This window comes from Linepithema humile, chromosome 2, assembly GCF_040581485.1.
Source record: "Linepithema humile isolate Giens D197 chromosome 2, Lhum_UNIL_v1.0, whole genome shotgun sequence".
Taxonomy (NCBI): Eukaryota; Metazoa; Arthropoda; class Insecta; order Hymenoptera; family Formicidae; genus Linepithema; species Linepithema humile.
Genome location: NC_090129.1, coordinates 4,125,982 through 4,149,354, shown reverse-complemented (window position 1 = coordinate 4,149,354; position 23,373 = coordinate 4,125,982). Strand labels below are relative to the sequence as shown.

Here is a 23,373-nt window from a genome sequence, read left to right as displayed (position 1 = left end):
CGCAAAACACGAAAACCATAGCTTTTCTGTGTTTCATTGCTGCGCTATAACCGTGTATTGAATTTCAGTAGGAATTCCAATAAAAACAGACAAGTTTAATTTCGACTAGAATCAGTTCTACAATTACAGCAACGAGTTAAAATCGCACAAATTCTTTTTTTTTTACGAAACACGCGGCAAAACATGCAGGATTTTGATCCGCGGCGTTATATACACGATAGTCTTTAACTTTCGCGAAATGGATAAACGATTTGGATTCAATTTGGATTTCAATTCAAATTCGCGCAATCGACCGTAAACCAAACTTTTTGTGAAAAGCGTTGCGATCTTGTAAAGTTTGAGATTTGAAGGATGAGTCCATGAAGAATTCTAATAAAAAAATTATGTATTCCACGTAGCAACTTTATCATAGTGATGGAATCTCGTATGTAAGCACATTCTTTGATAAATTTTTCCTTGCAATATCAATTTCCATAAATGCATTTAGAATATGGTGCACAAAGAATGCTCAATAAAAATTTAATATACTCAATTTTCTACACTGTCGTAATTATGATGTATCTGCCTGTTAGCGAAAATTCTTATCACATATGCTTCCGAAGTAAGTTTCTTACTTCGGAAACTTTTCGAACAAAATAAATATTATCACATGAACAAACGGTTTCAACAAAATTAAAATATTGGAAGTACATTCCTGTTTAACTAATAAATGTATCAAAAAATTTGAATATGTATTTCGACTCTTTCGTAACATTTTTTTTAATAAATGATAAGTATTAATAGTATTTCAAACTGGGGACTTTAAAGTAGCACTCTGATAAGAGTGACCTGATACTGTAACTTTTAAATAAAATATAAGATGTTTTAAATACATAAAATAAGAACAATTTCTTCAAGAAATATAGAATCAATTTTTACTTAATAAAAATTTCATCACAATTTTAGTTACGAGAATATATTTTTGCTATAAGTTAAATATTCAATTAAATATGTTTCAAATATGTAGAATTATCGCTAATTAAATTTTACCGATATGAATAGATAATAAGATCTTGCTTTCTAATTAGCTTTGAGTTTAGTTTATTTGAAATATATGTACATGGAAATTTTATTACAGACTTGTTAAGAAATGTAATATTGAAAATAAGATATTGCGACAGCAAATAATTTCTTTATCATATTAGCGAGATAAAAATTGGTTTTCAACTTTCAGATGAATTTTTTTCTAAGATTTGATCTTTCTGACGCATCCAGCATAATATAAAACCTACTCCTCCTCTCTTATTTTTTATATTCTCATAAAACATTATTATATTAGTATATACAAACTATTATATATAACAGAATTAAGTAAACGAAAATTTTCTATAGTTGAAAGAGATATTTTCTTGTATGGAACACTAAAAGAAAGCGCTAATATCGCTTTTACCGTCGATATAACTCGTAAAAGCAAGACCCTGCGTGATATTGCTCTATATCTTTTCTCCTCGACAGATGTTATCAGAATTACTAACTAGATCGCATGCGTGCGCCACGAGATAACACGGCTATGTGCTCGAAAGAAAAGCTTCATTTTTAATTAACTGAAATAGAAGTTCGCACAGCAACTCAGACGCGAGCTTTTATGTAATAATAACGTGCGGCAACGCTACAATTTATCTGCACACGCGAAAGCATAACATGTTATTAATATTACTGACCGTTATTAGTTGGAAAAGCATTAAGATGACCTAAATAAACTTCTGTAAATTGGTGCTGGCATTCTTGTTACAGAGTTACACTTTTAATGATAATGAATTACGAGATTTGATTTTTATATTTTTGGATCGCGTTATACAGGATGTTCTCCGAATCTTTGACTTAACTTTATCAATGTATTTTAGTTGTACTAATGAAAAATTTTGTATAAATATTTACATAATAACTAACTTGTCTTGTCAATCCGTGTTTTAATCCATCACAATGTTTTCCATCAATATTTTGTTTTCGAAATTATACGTCGAAGTGTACAAAAAGGAATTGTCGCGAATCTAGCACATGATGATGTCTATTTTATCAATTAACGTAAAGTAACGAATGTAACTCTGTGCACACATGTGCAGCGTTGGCAGCACAAATTTTACACGAGAATATCATGAATATCCGTTTGTACGTGAAAAATATGAGCAAACTGATATAAAGCAAATTCGTTAAAAAAGCACCTTTATTTTTTCATGACTTGTATGATTAAATCAAAATGAATCAGAACAGTGTAAAGGAGTGAAAAAACGCACGGAAGACGGGACAATTTATTCTGGCTAATTAAAAGATTGTTCTTTTAGCAGTAGAAATATGAATCAAATGGAAAAATGTTTTGATAGTATTGATATGAACCGTTTGGTATTTATCGATTAATGGTTAAGTGGTTTAATTGGTATTGCTCCTCTCGCTTTTCTCGTAATTCTCGTTATGAAATTTTTGCGAGAGTAGACTGATGTGGTTAATTTTTATAAAAAATTGATCGAGTAGCGAAATATTGTACAACTTTTTAAAAAAATGCAACTTAATCATAAATCATCAGTTAAATATAGATAAGCCTCGTTTTCTACGTATATAATCTATAAACATGGTCTTATCTATATCTATATTATTTTACTATATCTTTATTACGCGTACCATATAAATCAAACACATATCATAAATTAAACAAATATAGAAAATGTTAAAATTGAAATAAATCGTATATATAATTCTACTGATGGCACTCACAAACATCCGATGCTTCAATTTCATTATTAATATTATGAAGTTTTACGTCACATTACAGTTACGGATATGAATGGCTTTATGCAAAGATTTCATTAAAAATAAAATGATATGATTTTATTTTATGTAAGACTAATATTATGAAATTTTCAATATTTTTATCATATTCTAACGATAAATGGCCACTATTTTAACTTCTAATTTCGAAATTCAAGTTCTACTTCTAAATTCTTCTAAATTCAAAAAGATGCGTAAGATTTTCTATACCTACTTGACAAAGAAATTTTTAAATTTATACCACGATGAGAATGGAAACATATATTTGTTGCCTACCTCTCGTCATCCACTTTCTAAAGATCCTGAAGATACTTTCCTTCTAATCCAACAACTTCAACGCAACGCGAAAATGTCAACTCGGATTAGCGTTACGCGCTGGTAAAGGTCTTAACATTTACTCGCACATCCATGTCGAATTTTCTCCCATCTTCAATGATCATCAAATTAACGTAAGTGCATTTTTGGTTCTTGACAAATTTTAAATTATTTTGATATGTTGATTTATATGAATGATTACAACACCAGGCGTCACAAGATGTTAAATTATCGCAATTAATATCAAATTTATAACATCTGAAATAAATTGTTTTGAATGATTCTTACTGCACATTTAGAACTAGTACGGTATTTTAGTGGCATAATTCTAAATTTATTAAACGGAATATTGGCACGTTAAAATTTTATAATAAAATTGTCACGTATTAATTACATAGAAAGAACGTGAATGTTAAGAAATAACTAAATAATAATGTAAAACATTATTAAAGTGCTCTTATATTTTACATATACGTTGAAAATTATAAACAAAATAAATTAAAAATTAGAAATAATGTTTTATGAATATGTTAGAAACGAATGCCTTACGAAGCAATTAATAGTTTAGTAGCTTTGTATACGAGAGAAGACTATAATTTATGAAACATAACATTTATTATTCACATTTCTTATTCGTTACAATGCTTATTAGAATATGGGGATCACTAAACATTTAAACGACAAATTTCTTGACAAACGTAAAATCGATATTCTCTTGAAAATTTGATGGAAAGCTCAATTACATAGGTACTTGTAATATTGAATTAAAGGACTTGGATCCTAAATTAAGTATTTAAAATGTAAGCCAATATCTTCATTTCTCAATTAATTTCACTCAAATTTTTGACAGAAATTAAATGCAAATTAATTGTTAAAATAATTGGAAAATTAAAATACGTTATATGTGAATATCTTTAAAATATTTGTTTGGAGAAAAACAAAACTCAAATTCAACGTATAATCAAAGTGTTTCTTCAAAGTTTAGCAATTGATTTTGTATAATGTAAATTAAGAAATTTGATAAGTAGTGAAAAGTTAGCAAAGAGTAACATTGATAGCGAAATATATACAGGAAAAATTGAAGCGTAAAACGAGATCATAAAATTTCAATCTTGTAAGCTTTGGATTTCGAAAAATGTATCGAGTGTGATTCTTTTTTTTTTCATTTATAGCATGGAAATTTGAACTCACAAGGAAAAAATCTACCGATTTCAACTGTTAGACTGAATTTTCGCGGAAATCGCTCTAAATATACATTCTATCGCGTTTGAATCTCCGGAACTGCTTTTCATATCGCTGAATTCTCTCGCGTGTTCGCGAAATGAATAGCGATGAAATGGATCGGACAGTCGAGGGATTTTCACGATGCCGTGTCGATGTATCGCATCGCGTGAAAGTGAAACACTTATAATCCACGTATGGGGAAAGGGATGGAGGGTCCGCGCGAAGCAGGACCGTCCCGCTACAGTGCAAACGGAAATAAGGAAGGGAAAAGCGGACGAGCTTTCGACTCCCTCCCGCCATATTTTTTCCAAATCCTTTTTCTTTCCACATTAAACAATCACTTTTTGTCTACTCACTTTTGTCGCAGCGCACACTTTCCACGATCCTCGTGTGTAGGCGGACTCGCGCTCTCTTTTGTTGTTTATACTGCGTACGAGTAAAAGAGACGACAACGCGCGGCGGGTGATGTGTGAAGTATAAAGAGACAGATGGAGAGAAAGATAGAAACGGAGATGTGGGAAACGAGGAGATAGAAAGAGCGGACGAAAGCGCGTCTCGCGTGGATCTCACCCTCGCGAGAACACCGGACGTGAATGTTCGGGGAGGGGGAGGCGGCGATGGCGACGGCGGTGGTTTTACGCGCGTTTTATAAGCCCAGACACTGCAACGACATGTGCACGCGACGGCGTTCGGGACGATACTGCGCCCTATTGGACGGCCCTGCGCAAATATAATGGCGCCCCTCTCCTGCGGTACGTCCACCCCAACCTCGGCGTCGGTGCTACACCACTACCCCGATCTGCTGTACGCGTCTCTCCCTTGTCGAGACTGGTCCGTCGGTCGCCTCTTCTTCCCTATCCTTTTATCTTTCGTCCTCCACTGTCCCAGGCTATTCTCCGCGACAACCACCCTTTAATTCCCCCGGCACCCTCGCGGCATCTTTTCTCTCACCCCCTTTCTCGCTCCAGTCATCCTTGCCACTCTTTCTCGCTGCTGTCCTCCTTTTTCTTTCACCGTGGTCACCGCACGACCCTCGGCGCGTCGCCCGAGGGCTCCTTTTTGCGACAACGCGACACGAGCGCAACGGCGCGCTTCCGGTGCACATCGATGGCTACTTCCGTTCACGCTCGATGGGCTCGGCGCGACGCGAAAGGGTTGTTTCTCGCGCTCTCGGGCACCCCTACCATACTCACCGTAAATGCGGAGGTAATCGCGTGCAGTTGAAGTTACGCTCGCGAGCACACCGTTCAAGGAATGGCGTACGCGCGCCTGTTAACCCTTCCTCCGTTCGGAACTGCATTTTTGCCGGATGAACGAATTTTAATTGCATGACCGGCTTATATAAGAACGCTTAGAATAACCAATACGCGATCTCATCGACCCTTTGGCTTCACGCAATCTGAGTCGGGAACGACATTCTGAAAATTGCCAGCATATTTTAAGGATTTCCACTGGAGCGACAAGAGTATATTTTAAGAATTCTTACCGAGCGACTACAGCATACTTTAGGATATCTTCAGCAAGTGAGTGTGAAGTTTGCTTCGCTCACATCTCAATTATCTCAATTATCTCAATTTATCACGTATATATTTATTCGCATCATATGTATTCTTTGATTTCTTGCTTATTTATTTCTATTCGGCAAGCGAGTGATCAAACAAATGTTTACATCTCCACAATTTAAATATGAAATTGTTTATTATATTCTTACATACATTTATTTCGCATAATTAGTAAAGCAGAAATTAGAACGTACATAGATAATATAAAAATTTGTGTTAAATAATTTTTTGGATATTTTGCGTCGCCAAAATTGATCGTGAAATTTGTAGTTAATTTAAAAAGACTTACCTTGTAAAATATTTCGGGATTGTTTGTTCTGGCGTTAATGTTATTCACTACATCGCGCGAATAGAATGAAAAAAAATATAAAAGACTAATAAAGAATGACGTAAAAAATCCTACGTCGTGCATAATGAAGCCAAGGTAACATTTGGCTCTTTTTAATGTTCATTATCAGCTACAATACATATTTAACTTTTTGCCATTTAGTGTAATAGAATTTTAATTGCCTAAGAAATTTATTTACTTAGTAATTACATATAATTAAGTTTATTTTGATATTATTTTAAGTCGGAAGAATAAAATTTTCACATGTATTTCCTTTGCGCATTATTATTTTGGAATGGCATAAAATTTTACATTTTTTTCTGTATAAAATAATATCACAGCTCTTTTATGCTTTGCTTTAATAATAAAAAGTATCACGCAAGCACTTTTACTTTTGAAAATAATGTCAGTATCGTTTATAACATTGTTTTATTCAACAGCTTAGTTTGTTGTACAATTGTATTTTATAAACGACTCAAAAGATCTTAAGAATGAAATAGTTAAAGAATTCTTTAACATTAAATAAACGCATCAAGTTTTTTTGCAGTATGTACTTTGTACGCGCGTGCCTTTCCGATAAGAAAGATTCACGTTTCATGGCAAAATCAAATCTTAGAGATGTAGGCCAATCGAGGAATAACGCGGAAGTAATCTGCTTTAAGCGCGGCGACGAGAATGTTTATCGTACTCCACCGCTGATCGCTACAACGCGTACAAATAATAAACCTTATCGACCCACCAGTATATCACGAATAAATCTTGGAACTCGATTTCCTCTTGAGTGACAACATCGCACAGGTTATCGCGCGACGTTTCCATGCAGAGCAATGTGACCGATCTCTGGCATTTCCCATTTTCACATTTTCTACCGTCGCCGAAGGGTCGTAGATCGATACTTTGTCTGAATCGATAAAAGTTAGATGGATATTAGTAATTGTGTTTTAAAAAAAATCGATATTATACATATGAAAAGTAAACAAAACATAGAAACTCGTACAACAAAGTCGACGATTTTCCTTCCTCACAATCAGTACAAGAAAAGGACAAAATATTCCATAAAGTAAAATACAAATAATTTACACAAACAATTTTTATACTATTTTTATTTATTGTAACAGTTGTTAGTTTTTACTTCTGACAATCAGAATGATTAATTGCTTACAAGATTTTTTTATCATTACCAAATTGAATGAAGTAGTATTTAATCTAAGAGCTTTCAGTATTTTTTTAATTGATAAGCACTTAATCGATCAACGTTGATAATGCACTTTAGCTGTTACTGATTCTTTAAATTTTGTTTACATTTAACTCAGTATTATTAGAATTTTATTGTCATCACAAATAGGAAATATAAAAATTATTTTATTAGAAGAAGCTGTGTGATATATACGTCAAAATAATCGTAAGCGATCACAAGTCTTTCTTTATCGAAACGTATTTGCGAGAGAAAGAGAAAGCCTGCATTCATAGTTGGTTCATCTACGATAGAGCGTTGTTGTAGCATCCGTTGCATGGTTATAAACGTATCGCGTGAAACTTTCGTCTCTGCAATCTCTGGATCCATTGTCATGTACTTCAATATAGCCAACTATACGAACCTTGACCCGAAAATGCTTTCCACGTGTCATCAGAGTTGTTTCGGTTTATCATCATTGTTTTGAACATTTATTATGGATGACTTGGATGATTTGGATGACTTTTTGTACAAAAATCAAGTGTATCTACATATGTCAAAATGGAAAAATAAGTTTCTAAAAAACTCACTCCGCAGGAAAAAATGCAAAACAGTATTTTATTTCACAGACAATTTATAGCCCAATAACGTAAATCTTAATCTCCGCTTAAGCATTAATTAAATTTCAGTTACACACTAATAAATATTAATATATAGCATTGAAAATAATTAGAAAAATGATAAATTCTTGTATCGAGAGAAAACAATTTTCGCTGTATCAAAATTCTTCACAATACATGATATTCGAAATATTTCTTTTCTCCGATGTACTGTCATTCGTCGTTGTTTTTCATTACAATTTCGCCCGTTCACGACGAGTTATTCTCCGTTAAAATCGGTTCCGCAAGGACGCTTAATTTTAGAGTCCCTCTCTAATCAATAAGCGAGAGCAGATTTTTTTACACCGTTATATAAATAGAGTCTTTTATTAAAGTAACCTTAGTCGGCGCGTATGAAACGAATTAGCTTATTTGTCATATATTATTCTGATCCCTTTATGATAAAGAGAAAACGGTAATTTCTATCGACATAATGTCAATAATGATGTTGATATGAGAAAATAAATTGTAACAATGTAGCAAAGCGCATTGTAAAACTGTTGATCGATATAGTTTGTAATGTCAAACGCAAATTTCTTTTAAACAGTGCACCATAAACGTATCGATATTACAAAGCATGGCCTATGTATAATTCGCAACGAGATGCAAATCTCGACAGATTATACGTTATGTTCTGCGACACGTTTTTACTTGGAACTCGGAATTGCACATTGTATTAACAATCGCGTGAATCGATGAGAATTCGCAATGCGACAACAGAAGCCGATTGTTTTGCCGTTGTTGTAATAAATGCACCCATTCCACGTCTCACTTTGCACGGATCTTTATTGTTACTTCCTTCGGTTTTCGCAGTGGCCCATATTCTACGCTCTCCCGCGAGACCAGCGGTATTGCACAGTTTTGATCTCGGAGGAGCGATCTTGTCGCTACAAAATATGCGGCCGCGTTACGCGCCCTATAAACGGAATGTTTTCTGGAAACTTTCCGCTGGAATCGAATAGAGCGCGAACGAAACACGCCGGATAAATGAAAGGGTTTGCTCTGTCTATCGATCTACGCGTTATAGCGCTTCATTTCTACCACAGATTCAACTCGCGTCGTGACATTTCACTCAATGTTCACAACAATGTTTATTGTTGTTCGCACGCCACTTTGTCAAAAGTGCTCACAAGAGTTAATATTTCACCTTAACATCCCGATAAATTATTAAGGGAATTCGGAAGATGGAAACATAGAAATTGATTTTCGTTGTATAATGTGCAATATACGTAACTAGAAATTGAGTTCTTAAATCATTTTTCACTATGGCGATGAGGAATCTTATACATTTTTGACTAGTCACTAAGAACAAAGTCAACAAAGTGCAAGCTGTATTAAAATAATTATTGGCGTGAAGTAAGAAGTTTCTATTGTACATATTTTCTAAGTTCAACGAACCGAAAGTTTCATTGTTTCGCAAACACGGAGCCATCGATTTCGGCACGAACGCTATTTAAACAAGACAATCGGCATGACCTCGTTTCTCAATATACCACTTCAAAACGTAGAAGTTCGTAACATCAAATTTGTTCGCCATGTACAGCTTATAAACTTAATCTTTTCTTCAAAAAGTTGAAGAGTTGCAAAATGGGCAGAGGTTATATTTATTCCAGAGAAGCCAAAGAAATCCCGAGACTGATTGCGCGAAAAACAATGGACTTAAATAGTCATATATTCATTTTAGATGGCATCTTCAACACATTTGTCATTGTTAGGAATTACTTAAAAATATGGACTAAAGTTTTTTTTTTGTATATCCATTATATATGGTTTTTTTTTCTGCGCATAAGGACTACGACTGTCGGGTAATGGAAGGCCCGTGCACTTTCGGGGAGTTATCGTAAAATTGCAGTGACGAAAGCACTTGCTTCGCGAAGTGTAAGCAACGGATACCGTCAAGACTCTGTTGTCGGTCGCGGAAATTATTCATAGCTTCGAGCAACGTAATATCTTACGGAGCTCGAGAGCTTATCCATTTGTGTATTCTTCTTTAATATCGCGGAGTCGCATTTCTTGTGCCTCTGTGAAAATGCAAAGGCGCTAATGTCACCGCCGGAAATCGTGAATTCTACTTATTTTCATGCGCGACCTATATCCGTGCCACTAGCTTCTTGTGCTTTGTTCCATTTATTTCCGACTTCCTTCTTCTCGCAGACTCCTGTCGAACAGCCGAGCCTCGAGAATAACGGAAAAAGCTTTAGTTATTATTTGTCGTTAAGCAAGAGTTATAGCGTTATTTCTTCAAAAACATTTAGCCATTCATAAAATGTATAGAATTTCATATTTCTTATATGTATGATGACATAATTCAGAGAAATGATAAAATTATCACGAATTATATTGAAATTGTTTCTCATCATAATCGTGTCTTTCTGGTAATACAATTTTCTTCGTTAATTTATTATTATTTGTTTTCCTTATTTTCTATTAATTACGATATATAAATTGCCTTCTATTACAAGTTTATTAGCACAAATGTGCTCTCAATATTGTCAAAATTTTCAAACTCTCTGATCTGTAATTAATCATTAATTACTCAGTTTAATCGTAAACATGTCTGCACTTGGTTGAATAGATTCTAACATCTAAGTTCACTCAACTGTCGCATGATACAAAGTTTTGCATGCTCTCTGTTTCTCTCTCTCTCTCTCTCTCTCTCTCTCTCTCTCTCTGTTAATGTTGTATGTATCTATTTATTCCAATGTTAAATTATTTTCTTCTTCAAGACAATTTTACGATTTCGATAAATAGATTTCCATTATCTTGACTCGATAGAAAAATAAAGACGCCGGAAGCAAATAAATGTGATTATCAGATTTTATCTAATAATTAAGTCTGGAGAAATAATGCTTGAAACTCAATAAAAATGTCCAAATTGACTCTGTATTATCTTTGTTACTTTCTCTGAGATTGGAAACGACTTACCTTCTCTGAGATTGGAAAAGACTTATTTGAAGAATTAAAAAGATCCACTTGGCGCGACGTACTCTTCGCAAATTCACCGAAACGCATCTCAAAACGCAAGCAAATATAGTTGCGGCAGATTTCAACGCCATTCAGTTTACCTTGCTAGCATCAGGGCTGTCGTTTCAGCGTAGCTCCGAAATGCGGCTACGTCGCTGTTACGCCGTGTTTGTACAGGGTTTGCATCGAGCACGGGATTATCTTTGACTATGGGCGCACGGCCTGTCCGGAGGTAGGCGATAAATCGTTGTGAAACGTTTCCAGGAATGTCTCGATGTCGCCAGTAATGGAAATCGAGAGATGGATCGAGACAGGACAATACAGATTGCATGTCTGAACTTTATGACATCGTAGCGCCGGTCGAATGCCGTCCGGAAACCGCGTCGAGGAGTTATTACGTCGACGACGCGCGGTGTCGAACATCATTAATTAAGTGCGTCAAGCGTGTCGTCGATATGGATACCGACGCAACAATTCCGGCCAAATCGCGAATTCACGATCTCGAGGGAGATCAGTTGTGCTATCTGCGGTGCACCGTATCTCTGAGCGTGCGATTTATCTTGTGCCCGCGCGCGTTTAACGCAACAAGACGACAGAAGACATAATGCAACATCCAACTTGCCGGTGCGGTATTGACAGTGCACTTAGCCTGTTTTAAGTTAATAAGGTTTAAATGTAGTTTTGTCCTATTTAATCCTTTATGTCGCTTTAAAATAGCATTTTGAAATCGTAAAACAGTAATGCAGAACATAAATACATTGTAAATATTAATGTTTCGTATGCACAAATATCGCTGTTATATCTCTACACGTCAGTATTGAATCTACATATATTTATAAAATTCATTAGAATGCACATTCTGTAAGCACTCGTACATAGTATTTACGTACACGCTGTGTGAATGCGTCATTATGACATTAATCATACAGTATATTATGAATAATACACAAGTACATTATATTATGAATATCGAAGGCTTTGTAATTAGGTCTATGCTATCATACGTCACAGTTAACATGAAAGCGCTGGCTTACATAAACAGCGCGCAAACAAGTACTTCAATATATCATTTAAAAATATCGAATTATATCTTAAAATAGAGGAGTATTTAAATACAATAATTTCAACGTGATTGTAATATCTACGAATAATCTAATCAATCTTCTGAACAAAACGAAAACACGAGCATAGATTTATTAAGTTAGAATTAGTTTCTGATGAGAATTTCAACTGTGATTCTCTATGGTTTTAAATGACAGATAATCTAGACGGAGCCGAAAACAAGAGACGTTTAATTAGCGAATGTCGGTGAAACTGAACTCGCCTGTACGTAATACGCGCGTACGAATGTATAACAACGTATTACGCCGCACGTATTACGACGCTCTTAATAACGTTGATATATTTCTCCCTCCTTCTCTCTCTCTCTCTCTGTCTCTCCAATTTGCTTACAACGAAGCTTGCGACGGCGTGTTTACAGCTACACTAGAAAGCCGCTGCTTTCGCGCAAGGGCTACATCGCTAATAATACAGGCGATTATACTCCATGGAAGACTGGACAGTCAGCAGCGCTGATACGGAGACTGAAACCCAACGAGGTGCGTTCTTAACGACTTACCGAAGCATACCGAGGCTCGAGGGATACGCTCGGCTCACTGGTCACTATGGGTAATCAGGTATATCGTTACACGATGCTTACACGGCCTCCGGAGCCGATGTGTCCGCCATTTTGGGCGCAAGTGGAGCTGTGAAAATGCCTTTTTACGAGCCAGCCGACCATGTCTGCCTCGCCATCGCAGCTCGACCATACACACGAGCCTGAACCCATGGACCGAGTGAGACGTTGCACGGGTGAGATGTTTTCAGCCGACGAGACTCAAAGGACAGTTAACACTCTCTCGTGCCTCGCTGCTTGCGTCGCTATTCCTCCGCGTCCCATGCCCCCGTTGTTGTCTTTATCTCTATCTTTCTTCCCCCTGTGCCCGTCTCCCGTTAGCGCGCACTGCATTGTCCTCGTCGCGCTCATTTTTTTCTTTCCGCCTCATTTTTCTGCCGTTCGGTGTATTTTGTTTCTACGTACGCAACACTCGAAACGTTCACGATACGGCTGTGCGAAAAAGCGGACACTTAACAGGCGCGCGAGCAGCGTGGCGAATCCGCGACGAGGGTTGCGGCATACGAAATGCGTTAATAGGGGAATGATTCGCACAAAAATGATAAAAGTTTGTTCCGTCGGAGATGAAACTGCAATTCCGAATTTGTTTGCACACATTTTTAATGTTACGTAATGATAGTGTTATTTGTGCAACTGCTTTTTAGAGTGGTTTTGAGTACAACGTCAAATTTAACTTGTCGTTAGCTTATTCTCTTTTTTACAAAATTTATACACTGAGCAATATAATAATGAAACGGAATATAAGATCGCGTAATTTTTTGTTAAGCATAAATTATTGTATCTTTGAGAAGATTATAATAAATACATGACTGCTTCGCGTGGATGTGCGAGGCACCCTAATGTAGCGAGAGGAAATTAAGGGATAAAATGTAGATTTAAGGATAAAATTAGGTAGCCGCACAATTGAGTTAAGATAAGTTACGTAATTTTTATTTATTAAGATTTATTTATAAGGATGGGGGGTTAAGGTAAGATAAAGTATAACGCACACGCACACAATTATACGAAACTAAAATTCTTATAACTCCAAAAAGTTCAATTAACGATAATCTAATAATGTCGCTACTGCATGATTATTTTTTACCATATTCAATATTTACTATACACATTAAATAAGGAATTTGCCGTTTTACAATAGTGTGAATGTAGTTATTCTTAAATTTATGAAACAAAGTTATATCAATTATTGGATTTCTTCTCGCAAAGTTTACGTTTATGATTGCATGACTCTAGAGGTGGTTTTCTAAAATTCCACTAATGAAAAATAATAATATAAAAGTGAATTGTTTGCTTATTTTTTGTAAAAACAAATAACATTAATAATTTATTATTTTGATTGTAGCAACATGATGAAAGTAATTAATATTTTTTTTAAATGTATAACTCAACACAATTAAAATTATGTTTACAGTTTGCGTAATGTTTAATGTTTGCGTAAATTATCTTTTTCTTATTCTCTTGAAGAAAAGCAGTAATTATCACATGAAAAAAAAATATTTATTAATTAATTTTATCTGGATTTGAAAAAGTTAAATTCAATAATTCTGCATTTCAATAACTTCCACACGATGACAAGAGAATTAACATGTTATCATATAATACCGTGCAACGTACATGGATTTTGTACATGATCGAAAATTCGTCGTAGCCAGAGAGCTCAAACGGACAAACGTGCAACAATATTCCGTTCACTCTTCGATGCGCAGATACCATCGAAAATCACGTCGGAATCGGACTTTTACATGAAATCCGCCGTGTGGAGAAACAGAGAAACTCGCGCGTGACACGACGAGACGTCACGTCCATACGTGACGAGAACGATAGCCGCTCTCGGTACTCCGCGGCAGCGGTTCTCCGATTCTCGTGGGATTAAAAGTTCGATACGGATAACCCGAGGGGTTACACTTCGTTCCGGGATTCGCCGATACATAACATGAAACTGTGATGCGCCCATGATAGTATCCGCGAAGAATAAACGAACGGGGAGCCTTCGTTTTAATTAATTGCAAATTGAAAAACGGCGCGGGAGGGGAGCGGAGCTCCGGAGCTTGATGGTGTCGAGATCGGGTCGGCGGTGCGAGTGAATTGTGTGCTCGGTCAAGATGATCGTTTGAAACGTTACCGGCTTCGGAACGATCAGCCGTAGGATAACGGAGGGGCAAAGCGTCGATCGTTACTTAATTAACCGTCCGATTTTCTGTCGATATCGGTCGGCTCTCGGTTATCAGAAAGCACCGCTCGACGGAGAGCGAATAAATTCCTGCCTCGGGGTGGAAATTCAGCCGTTTGTGCTATTTACACTGAGGAACACGAGGCATCGGCCGCGTCGCTTGAATGGGACGATGGAATAAAATCGAGGTCGATTCGAACTGCGAGTATAATGGAGGAGTTAAAGTGGAGCGTCAAGAAGTATATAATAAAGAAACTGGGAACTGGATGCGCAGACGATTGGCCCGAAGTAAAATTACGAGGTAAAATAGCCGTTGTATTGTGCGCGCTAATTTAACCGTACGATTTAGAGTCTAGCGGCTCTATGCGCGCTTTTATATTTTTCACTTCGGAAATACGCCTTCCGTTACGCGGAACCTCGACGAAGGACAGTTCTTTGTATCCAATAAAAGAATTTATTGATTAAAGGGATAGCAACAGGATACAACGTATATAAACAAGCCTGACGCACCATTGTAAATGGCTTCCACGCGAGTTACATGCGCGAATTGAATTTTCCGCAAATAGCCGAGGAACGCTTGGGATCGCAAAGAGTTTGCGAGAGCGTGATTATAAAACCTCGTTAAGGGGGGAGGGGAGGAGGGGGAGGAGGGGAGAGAAGGGGAAGGCGGTGCGAAAGAATAGCACGAGGAGAGGCCACGTGTATCCGCGGCCGTTCGAGAAATGGGGAGTGAGGTGTAAAGATACCTGAACCGACGCGGCTAGGAAACTTAGATAAGGTCGGCTAGGCACTAATCGAACGCGCTACCGCGTTCGCTCCTCTTTCATCAGAAGCGTGAGTAATTCGCTTAGCAATTTACTGAGTGAAGCGAATAAGAGTTACGATGAAGTATCTTCGCATGAATTAACAAACGGCTGCTACGAGAATAGTTTGTATGTTCGGGCAAGCTCAGCGTCGTCTTTACGCGGTTACGATTTACTCTGTATAAAACCTCTACATCTTCTCTCCTCCCCCCCCTCCATCCCTCCCCCTCCTTCCGCTGCTTCTCGTTACCTCGTTTTCTCAAAAGGGAAAGGGCTGGCTTTATTAATTTATTGACATTTTACGATCATCCTCTTCTGCTGTTTGCGTTTGCCGAGAGAGAGAGAGAGAGAGAGAGAGAGAGAGAGAGAGCATTACTTTTAATAGATTATACGCTGAATTATTACCAATTTACTCTGATGGTCGTTAACGTTTTGTTGAAATACTGATTATTTTTATGAATTGAACTGATTATTAGTGGACATGAACCGTACTGTGCGTCACAAAATAGAAAGTATACATATGAAAGTATTAGTTTTGCGCCAAACAATCTCGCGCATCTTGTTCGAGATGGTTTTTTTTAATTCAATGTTTCAATATTCACAATCAGACAGCAGTTGTAGGAAATCGCGTAATTGCGATTGTGTGGGGTTGTTCTATGCTAAATTGATATGATAATTGGATTAAAATAAATGATCCCTTAAAATTCTTGATACAGGCTTCTCGCAGGCAAACAAAAAAGTTCAGAATTTGCTGAAATGAGATTAATTCTGTCTAAAATTACATATTGTTATTACATCTTTTCAAAAATTTATATATTATATATTTATGTAGATAAATGATGCATTTGAAGTTTTATGATTTAATACTTGTCTTTTATTCCATCGAAAATGATGTCTTGATTGCTCTGTTTTAAAATATTTTAGACGTTATCGTGCACGGTGACAATAATTATATTGCTGTAAATATACATACATGTAGGTCAAGTGGCTTTTGTAGCATACCCTAAATGCACTGTCCTTATTAACACAATCCGAGCTACAACTCTCCTGACCGATTAATCACAAGCCTCACTTCATTGTATCCGCAAATTGAGCCACATTAATTGCTATTGTTGATACGACGAACTATTTCGATTGTTACTTTATACAAATGAATAATTAATTATGCAATTAACAATTAATGGATTTGTGTAGAAAAGTTCCATGCGTGTTATGAAATGTTGTAAATGACAATTTAATTAATTATTATATATTACACTTATGCAAAGTGTTTTATAAGAAGCGTATTCGACGAACAGAACAATTTCTTTTGTCAATATCCGAAATTTATGTGTTATCAAAACTATCTATTATTCTAATGATAACAATACATAGGCGTTATTATTGACGTTACGCCTGCGAAATGTAGGATTAATGATCAAATGAGTCGAAAGGATTTTCGCCATTGTACGGGAGTTCACTTTCTCTTGGAGAGAAGACATCGCGTCTCTTGTTTGATTCTTTGGTTGCTGATTTATTGGAATCTCGGGGGTTCCGGTGACCCACAAACCGATAAACGAGTTTAGTCGCAGCACGAGGAAAGTAAATACCTCTGTTCGCCTCTATTATTGTGCCTTTTGATACTCAGCGTGAACCCTTCGATTTCCTGTGGCACGATTGGCTCGAAATCCCTGTCTGATACTCCACGCGGATAATGCACCGATAAACCAGCTAATGGAAACCGTTATCTGCGCTTATAATTGCGTCGCAACCACGAATATTCGCAAGATAGATATTAAAGAGCACCCAACGATCCGAGCTTGTCGACGTGAGCAAAATAAGGAGATAGCATTTCGCAATTATACGCAAATACAGCAAGATATGCAATAGAAAGGTAATTGAGTGACGCATTTTATGCGCGTCTTTTCTATTTTCTTTTGTAGAAATGGAGAAATAAATAACTTACTATTTGACTTGTCTTTCTATCGGCTTCACATAAATGTCGCAAATACACGAAGCCAATAAATGGGAAATCTTGAGTAACATCTTTAACGTAAAAAAATTAATTAAAAACAAAAGTTAGTTATTTACTTTGCAAAGTTATGAGTTTTCAAAATCAACAATCGATTTTACAATTAATGTAATAAATGCAATTTGAATGTAATAAATTTTTTTAACTTAATATATATTTTTTCGTATGAAAATGTCATTTTTTAATTAAAATTTTCTTATTAAAAAAGAAAAGCAAATAACTTGCTACTTGATTATCTTTCTATTGGTTTTCCTTTAAAATCTAGTCTGACGGTCCTATGTTAGCAAGATGCGTCTTACTTCAGAAAGAAAGTGCAGGAATCTCTTTTTCATTAAACACTATTTCCTCCGTATTCCCTTGTATTTATATTTATATATCCAGCAGAATATTCAGCAAAAAATTTAACAAAGAAAGATATACTACTTTGTAATAATATGACATGAAATGTAGAAGAACATTTTTTTGTTGACATGAAATGCAGAACATTTTTTTGTTAAAAAAAATTTGGCACAAATGAATAAATGAATAACGTATAAAAAATGCATACATGTAGATATAAGATATTTTGATGTTATCATGGATTAATGCTGGAATTAAAGCCAAGGAGAAGATCTATCCGACATCAATTTAACATGTTTTATTATTAAAGCGTTAATTTAGGATGCAAAGGATGAGAAATAATTGTACGTGTTCACAGAAAAAAAATATTACTCGTTGTAAGTAAAAAGTAGGAAAAAAGACTCGTAGGGTATGGCAAATAAACGGCGACGATGGAACGGAAATATTATAAAAATAAAGCGTATGTGACAGAAAAGAAAAGAAAGATTGGAGAAATGCCGATATCAGAATCAAGAATGATTCGCGATGGATGTCTTAGAAACTTTGAAAGTGTTGGAAGGTGCAGGTAAAAGAGAAACTGAAGAACTTTTCCGTTTCAACGGACGAACAATAGTAGAACGTAAAGTGAAAAGTAAACGAAGAAAGAGTTGAAAGTAAGGCTAAGGAAACGTAAGGCGAGCCGTATTTCTCACTGCCAATAAAGTTGTTTAATCAGTAGCGGTTACTTTACTGGATATATTGAAAGTCGTAATGCAATGTACATTAGATGTAATCCTTACGACTGCTAATTTCAAGTCGGGGAGAGTGAAAAGGAGGAAGGAGAAAGAGATAGAGAGAAAAATGGTACGCGAAATCGTGCAATCCGAGTCGAAACGAACATCGGGCACCTAAGTTTCTTCGCTCGATCTCGCCTTCGAGGATCATGAATGAGAAAAGAGGAAAGTTTTAACGGAATAATGGAGAGAAAATCCAGAAAATCAGACGAAACGAAGGCGGATGCGAAAGTGCGTTCGTAAAGTGCGATCAGATGAATAGATGGATAGGCGGGGATCGACTGACCACACAATACAATACAAAAGTTTACTGTATACAAAACACAAAAGAATAAAATGAAGAAAATAAAAAAAAACGATATGGGATATAAATATATATAACAAAAACAAAAATAAAAATGATATTCTCAAAGTACATATATACGCGCGGGAATAATTACGAAGTATTTTTATTATTATCTACATATATTTTGTACTTCACATTCCCTGTTTTTATAGTAGTTTTTTTTTAGACATCTATATTGTTTCTGACAGATTTACATGTACATTTTTGCGCAAAAAATAAAATACAAATGCTTAATTATTTTTTATACAATATAACGCATACGATGCAAAATTTATGCACATAAAGGTATGGCCGGGCAAACCAACTTTTTGTAAACAGATACATAATTTTAGGCGAAATTAAAATTTTAGACAAATAATAATAGAGAAGAAATTTGAAACGCGGATTTATGCAAAATATACAGAGAGTTTTTATCATAATTATAAAAATATCTAGAAAATAATATTTATATTTGCGCCGAAGACATGTTTGTTTTGCTCGGTTAGAGCTGAGCTGCGACGTAATACCAGAGAGATAATTTTATTTTTAAACGCATCGACACGGCACCGTCATATCTTTTTTTACGCGTTGGTAGGGAGGAAGGGTGTAAACAAGGGAGGCTTTCGGAGAAGCGCCATCGTCGCTCGACTTGCCGACGTAGACGCGATCGAGTGTACGCGGATTGATCCGCAGGATGAAGCCTGACGATGAACTCGCCGAGCGTGAAACATCTCTGTGAAGAGGCCTTCTCTTTACAGATCCTAGAGAATGTTGGTAACATTTTTTTTTATAAAATGTTTCTCCCTTTAATGAAAAAAGAAGGGAAAAACGCGATTATCTGCCCTCTTTTACCGCTATTTGCCCATCGCAGCCTTTTATTATCGGCTCCGCTTCGAAAAGGGAGTCACTCGGCCGTTCGTTAATTCGATTTATCGTGCCTCGAATGATGTGTGGCGCATTATTTATTTATTATTAGATAGATTACTCCGCGACGAACTCCCCGCATCTATTAAGCCGATGAAAATACGGCTGCAATCATTCGATGAATCGAATGTGTGTTTGGGTGAAAAAACAGCTACTTTCTTATTATGAGGAAATATATATTTAATTGGAATTAATCTTATGTGAGTCACGTGCGTGCCAACTTGCTCTCTTAGGCTTCTTAATGAGCGTTTTCTCTTCGCGAACAAAGATTCAACTGACTGTAATTTGTCGCAGATGTCTATTCTCAGAACTTTGCTTCCATTTTTGTCCGAAAGAAAACTTTGAGAGTTTTTAAATTAGTACTTCTTGTTTAAATGTCTTATGTCCTATTATCTTATCTATTATTTTATAATAATAGATAAATCTCTCTTATTATTGTCAAAGACAATATTGTTATTGATAGAAATTGAATTTGATTCCCCCGAGAAAGCGTTATGATTGTCGCTCTGGATTTTCTTCTACAACAGTAGTTTTCCCGCAAAACTATTGAAGTTTCTCTTTCGGTTCGATTCCTCGATGTTCTATTAAAAGTTTTCAAAACGCAGATCGAATATTTTTTGCAAACTTTGATAGTCCCGATTACATTTTGATCTTGTTGCATACCATATTTTCCAGCTAACAGCTTCAATTTCAATTTCCACATTGAAGTCGTTTGTCATTAAAATTACTATTGAATTCGATTAAGAGAACAGACATTCGATTAGAATATTTTAAAACAATTAGAGACGATCTCGCGCGCGCGCATTAAATTGGCTTCAATGAGTTTATAGCACTTGAAAGCTGAAATCGTTATAATTGAACGTAATTTATTGCTTTATTCGCGCGTTAATATCGTCATGCAATTAAATTATTGTTTCTGTAATGATATCAATTATGTAAATGGCTATGTGTGAACCGTGTAATTACTTTAATATACAACACAATTATCGTTTGTGTAATTCGACAATTATTCTCATTTCTATTTCACTCTATAAACGTAACTAAAATATTCCAGTATTTAATTTTATTATTTTCTTCTGTTGATTATATGAAAACACTAATTGATATATTTGAGTTTCAGTTTAAAATTATATCAACAAATCGTTCATTCGAAAATTTAACCACAATAAATATATAAATTGTTTTGCTATTTGTACGCACGAGATATTTTTACCTAAAACTTTAGAGCTTGGAAAGAGAACCGTAAAAGAACTCTTCTTAATCACTATGTCAAACTGCAATCAAGCTATTTATTTATCAAACCAAACTTTCTACATTTTCAACATTATTCCTTTTCAAATTTAGAAATTGATAAATTTGTTTTCATCGTAGAATGAAAATTTTATTTTTAATTTTCGAGGAGATTCGTGGATTCACACAATTCTTAGATAATAAATTTCCCAACTTGACCTGGAATTGTCGAGTTGAAAAATTAAAATGGCCAGCGAGGAAATGTAATCGACTGTTCATTAACTGAATATATGCTTCCTATGTAAGTTAAATAGGAGCACGCAGCCAGACGCAAAAGCTTCTCCGGTTGGAAAATATACGCGTAGACGTACAACAATGCATTTTATTCTTAGACAAACAATTTCTATTCTATGTCTGCATGCGCTAGCGCTATCACCTCGTGTATTTTCAATCCGATATAATTAAACGGAACAATTGCATTGATAAATACTTAGACCTAAATACTGAGAATTAAATGTTGCAGTTATTTCTACTATTAAATATTCGAGTAATTAATTTCTCGTTAGCGGCAAGAATTGGGAGGCAAATAGGAATTTCAAAAATTTGATCCCTTTGACTGACTTTGATTGAATTCTTTTAATTATTTTTATATTTTTATTGAGGACTCGACTTTTGTACGCTGCATTTTTTCACCGCACGTAATAAATAGTTTAAAAAGAATGTTCTTCAGCGAAAGTGCTTGGAAAGATCCTCCTCTGAATCGTCTCGAAATTCGACGACCTGAACTGACCTAGATAACGAAGGTAAATATATGTATTTACGTACGTGGTACATATACGTAGAGAGATGTTTATAGAGTGCCTATTTATTTTGTTACAATCAGAATGCTTCACTTCTGCAAGTCTACAAAATCTATCAAGTGCTATTAAATGTTAAATATCTCCACTATCACTATTAAATCTCTCAAGTTACCAAGTTTTCGCGAAACACGAATCTCTAGATTCAAAGGACACATCAAACGCAAGCGATTGCGAAATTTAACTGACGTACACTTCTTCCGTGTACATATATGTGCATACAAGAGCTATTAGAAGCTTATTCATACTTATGTATGCGTTTATTCGCGTACGCGAGCGGTAATTTGTAATCGCAGTATGTATACTTGCATCTATCAAGCTTTATTTACCTCGCACACCACTATTAGTCGTTATTAACTCGTGAGGACACTTCATTTGAGTATTCCAAAATGTACTAGTACATATACTACCGAATCCGTAGATCTAACACAGTGATTAAAGTCACCTTTCGACTCGCGGTCATGTTACCTTTGACATTTCTAGAGAAATCCTGCGTCGGCAGAGAGAAGGAATATTCGTACGCGACATTGTGAGTCTTCAATAAAATTCGAAATCCTGAGAAATAACTTAGAATATATATTGAGTATCAATGTATTCTTGATATTACATAAATTATAAGATATAGACATATCGCACGTATCTTTTACCTCTTGAGTATAAAAAAAAATGACTTCTCTTGCGTTTCTTACGATTCAAAAAATACGACTCGTCTCTTATGTCATTGTATTATTATTGTGTTTTATTAGTACGCATTTTAAAATAAAAATAAGGCTAGACAAAAATGATACTGACACCTGTGAATTATATAATAAATAATTGCAAACATCTAGAGAAAATTCAACTTTTGACAAAAAAATTACACACAATATGTTTGATTAAATTAGATATTGAAAAGCAACATTTTTCTTTCTAATAATAAAAATAATATAATATACACATCAAAAACCGAAATTACTTTTCAAAATACAATATTTTTTCAATTTTTTACAAACGCGCAATGTTATGTATATAAATTACCATTCTTTAAATTTTTTACATTTATTGTACATTATAATTAACATAATTCTGCGTTGTTCTGTTCTGTGTTTTATATTAAGTGTTTTTTATTGTGGAATTTCTTATAGAATTTTTGTATACATTTTTGTATTTTTTCTAAAAGTTATGCATGATATGTCGTAATTGCATATATATTTAGTACATAATAATTGCAGCTTTGCAATTTGGAAGTAAAGAAATAA

The 23,373-nt window shown here is 35.3% G+C and overlaps 2 protein-coding genes across 9 annotated transcripts in view; one reads left to right on the top strand and one right to left on the bottom strand.

The window, feature by feature from the left end:
• The window catches only part of LOC105673877 (1-phosphatidylinositol 4,5-bisphosphate phosphodiesterase epsilon-1-like), a 93,488-nt gene extending 87,712 nt beyond the window's left edge, over positions 1 to 5,776 (bottom strand). The window contains exon 1 of the mRNA XM_012369831.2: positions 4,698 to 5,776. The gene's annotated coding sequence lies outside the window, so the exon portion shown is untranslated. The remainder of the gene's footprint in view (positions 1 to 4,697) is intronic.
• Positions 1 to 23,373, top strand: part of LOC105673878 (uncharacterized) — a 148,704-nt gene that overhangs the window by 96,760 nt on the left and 28,571 nt on the right. The gene's annotated exons all lie outside the window — the stretch shown is intronic.